Source organism: Molossus molossus, unplaced genomic scaffold (genome assembly GCF_014108415.1).
Source record: "Molossus molossus isolate mMolMol1 unplaced genomic scaffold, mMolMol1.p scaffold_m16_p_21, whole genome shotgun sequence".
Classification (NCBI taxonomy): domain Eukaryota; kingdom Metazoa; phylum Chordata; class Mammalia; order Chiroptera; family Molossidae; genus Molossus; species Molossus molossus.
The window spans coordinates 38,963,989-38,967,751 of NW_023425357.1; positions in this window are offsets into that span (position 1 = coordinate 38,963,989).

Sequence of the window (3,763 nt, forward strand, 5' to 3'; positions counted from 1 at the left end):
AGAAAACAAAATCTAAAGTAGTACTTGTAGTTTCTAACTTCTGTGATGCTGTGAAATTACTACTGTAAAACATAGACTCAAAGCCCATTGGGGTCCTCGGATTCAGAAAAACGTGTAGATCGAAGGAGGCAGAATGGAATAGTGTGGGGAACATAGGCTCTGGAGTCAGAAGGGCTAGGTACAAATTTTATTTTGAGCATTTCAGAAGTGGTGTGACCATTAGCAAGCCACTTAAAAATCCTGAGCTTCACCCTGGCTGGTGTGGCTTAGTTGGTTAGACATCGTCCCATGCACTGAAATGTTGCCTGTTCAATTCCTGGTTATGGCACATGCCCAAGTTGTGGGCTCTATCCCAGGTAGGGAGCCTACAGGAGGTAGCCAATCAATGTTTTGCTCTCACATTGATGTTTCTCTCCTTTCCTCTCTCTCTAAAAATCAATAAAAATATTAAAAAAAATAAAAATCCTGAGATATAATAACATTGTTTATTAAGTAAAAGCTAATGACTATACCTTTGTCAGTTATTTTGAGGATTGAATGAAATCATGCATGGTAAGTTGCCAAGCTTGATAGACCTAATTTGAGAAATGTGAGCTGTTTCCATGGGCATGATAATAAAACCTTATCCTCACCGTCACTGATGATGGCCAGTGTCCATCGTGAAGGACACTGGGATATAGAGGGCTTCTCTAGCTGCTCCACCCATATCTATCCTCTTACATTAGTATCCTTATTTGATAGAGGAGACAAATGGAGCTCAAAGACATTAGATCACCTCTCCAGGGTTCCACAGTGGAACATGGTAGTTCTGACCCTTTATGCCTTCTTCCTGCCTTGTTACTCTCATGGCATCAAGGGGTAAGGCATCTTGGTAAGAGCACAGCCCAGTACTGATGAAAAGCTTAATTAGCCAGCCTTTCATCACAATTAACTGTTTTCTTTCCCAGGTGCCTTCATTTGCTGGGTGGAGCCTGCTTGTCTGAGGATGAGCCAGGAGGCATGTTGGCCAAGTTGCTGGGTAATGGAATTCATAATTGCTTGTTGCTTACAACGTGGGTGGATGATTCTTCATTGGTCGATGTCATTCATCTGGACGGGAAGAAGATGAGTTGGAAAGGCTACAAGCCAGCACTGTTCTGGATGCCAGCTTCTTTGTGTGCAGCAAGGCGGTCTTGGTTTTCTTCTGGTTGCCTGTCCAGCTTGTGCAGGCCAGAGGGCTTGGAATTTCCACTTGCATAATGGTGAAACTCTTGCTGCACTTACTGGCTTGTGTCCTGATTTTTGAGAGAGAACAGTTTTTACTTCCGGCCCTGCAATTCAGACTTGGATAGGTGGGATGTACCCTGGAAATATCAAATCATCATTACTTATTTCTGCAATTGAATGGACTGCAGCTTCAAGAAGTAACTTGTGCAAGGTCACAGGGTTTGTGGGAGGTGGGACTTGGGTACAGTCCATGCTCCTAGTCACAATGGCCTTAGAGATAAGGGATGACAAGAACTCGTTTGACAAACCACCAGCACCTCTCTCCTCTGGATCGGCTCTTGGCAGGCCAAGGGAAGCTGCTCCAGCATGTTTTTCCCAGCCAGCTGGTGAGCTGATGCCCATTCTGTAAGATGGTCCTGGGTGGGACCTTAGAAACCAACAGCCTAGTCCCTCTTTCAGAAGATCTCAGAGTCCTGACTCTACTTTCTCTGCCATCCCTACCTTTGGTGTTGCCTTGTGCTATCAACCCTGTGAATCTCCTCTGATCTTTTCTGCTCCTAAAGGGAACAAGAAAGAGCTTGCACTGAGAGACAAGAGAGTCTTGATACCAGTTGGAAGGGAAGGTGCTGATGGGACCGAGAAGGCATCCCAGAGAAGGTGGTGAATGCGAGGGGCCCTGTGGGGTTTAGGTAGGCCATAATTTTGATTGACAGCTGCTTGTGGGCTTCTGATGTGATGAGCTACAGTTTCCAAACCACAAGAGCACAGAAAGGTGCTTAATAGATACTAGTGGAATGAATTAATTGCATAAATAAAGGAATAGCAAGGAAAAGACTTTGTAAATGAATGAAAATCTCAAGGAGTGATAATAATGTTCACCATTATCACTTCATTTCTATTTCATTTAATCTTTCCATCAACCGTGCAAGTGGGTATTTTTATACAGGTTTTATAGCTGAAGAAAGTAAAGCCAGAGAAGTTAAGGGACTTTCCCAAGGTCACACACAGAGCTGGGAAATGAGAGAACCGGGATTTAGTCCTTCGATCTAGATCCAAAACCTATGCTCCTTTATAGTGACAAGTTTTCTTCCCTCTCCACCGTGACTCGAAAGAAAAGTCAATTTCCAGTGGTCACGGTTGTTTGCTGAAAGGAGAAATTCCCTTCTCTACTTCTCTAATTTTCCTCCAACTAATTGCAAATTAGTGGTAATTTTCAAATGAAAAGAAGGATCTTGCATGCCATCCATTTGTGCTTACCCAGCAAGGCCCTGGGCCTGTGACAGCTCCATCACCATGGCAACGCTGCAGCAGGCCTTCCCTGGGTCCTTGGCAGCCTTGTCCTGGGCTTGGGAGGTGGGGCCACTGACCCTCTGGGCTAGCCTCTTTGCTGTGTCCCCAGCACAGGCCCAGAATTTCAGTCCTTGAAAAGGCTCCACTCTTCTTACTGCTTGCTTTGATCCCCTCTATTTTACAAGTTTAGAATTAATACTATTGCTAATAATGAAAGAAGACAAAAGTCCTGACAAGAAAACTTAGCCATGAAAACTGCAAACTGGAGAAAAACTTTCTTTCTCCCCTAAAACATAGGGGAATCATTATGCTTCTCAATTCATCTGCTACTGTTGGTGGGACAGGCTCGCCGGCTCCAGGGCACTGCGGGTGCTGGTGGTCCTGCTGTCAGTGGTGCTGGAAGGCCTGGCGGGTGGGGAGGTGTGGTGAGAGAATGGCCACCCACTCCAACCCCTGTCTAGAGGGTTCCTTAGCAGGGGGTCTTAGACCCAACCAGAAGACCTTTGCTGAGAACTGTGTATTATATGTGTGTGTATGTTCTCAATCCATAACATTTACAGATCACTCACTATGTCCCTGGATAACACAGTGCAGGATTCCTACCTTCTGCTATTTAGTGGCTGTTGACTATTGAGAGAGACAAATAACCAATGAGGTGCAGCAAATGCTGTGAGAGCAGGGGTGAGGGTGGGATCAGCATGGCTCAGGATCTATGCAGAGACATGGGGACATGAGCTGAATCTGGAGAGGAATCTGCAAATTGCTGGAAAGATAAGGTTGGAAGAAAGCACATCCCAGGCAGAGGGACTAGCTGGTGTAGAAGCACGGAGGTTAGAAAGAGCTTCATCTATTTCGGTAACTCCCATGGCAAGTATGGCTAGGATACAGGTGACTGGGGGTGCGGTTTGGGGGGAGAGAACAATGCACGTCAAATAATGTAAAAAATTACAATGAAATGAATTGGGAACTCAAGGTCTTGGGCTTGGCCCAGATTAAGAGATAGGCCTCTAGAAGAGCTACCTCATGCCAGTATGACCAGAAAGCCCACCCAGGAGGGCAGAGTCAAGACCATGAACTTGTTGGTTCCTGGGCTGCAGAGAAGATTGGTGGCACCTTGTCGAGTCCCCAGTGTCAGTTTTCAGAGAGCCCCTCCCGTGGAGGGGGCATCAGCTAACAGAGGGAGACAATGAATTTGCAGGAAATCCATGTGCCGGGACATTTTTTGTGGGGGCTAAGGATATGTACTTGTTGGGGTTTCCCTTTAACT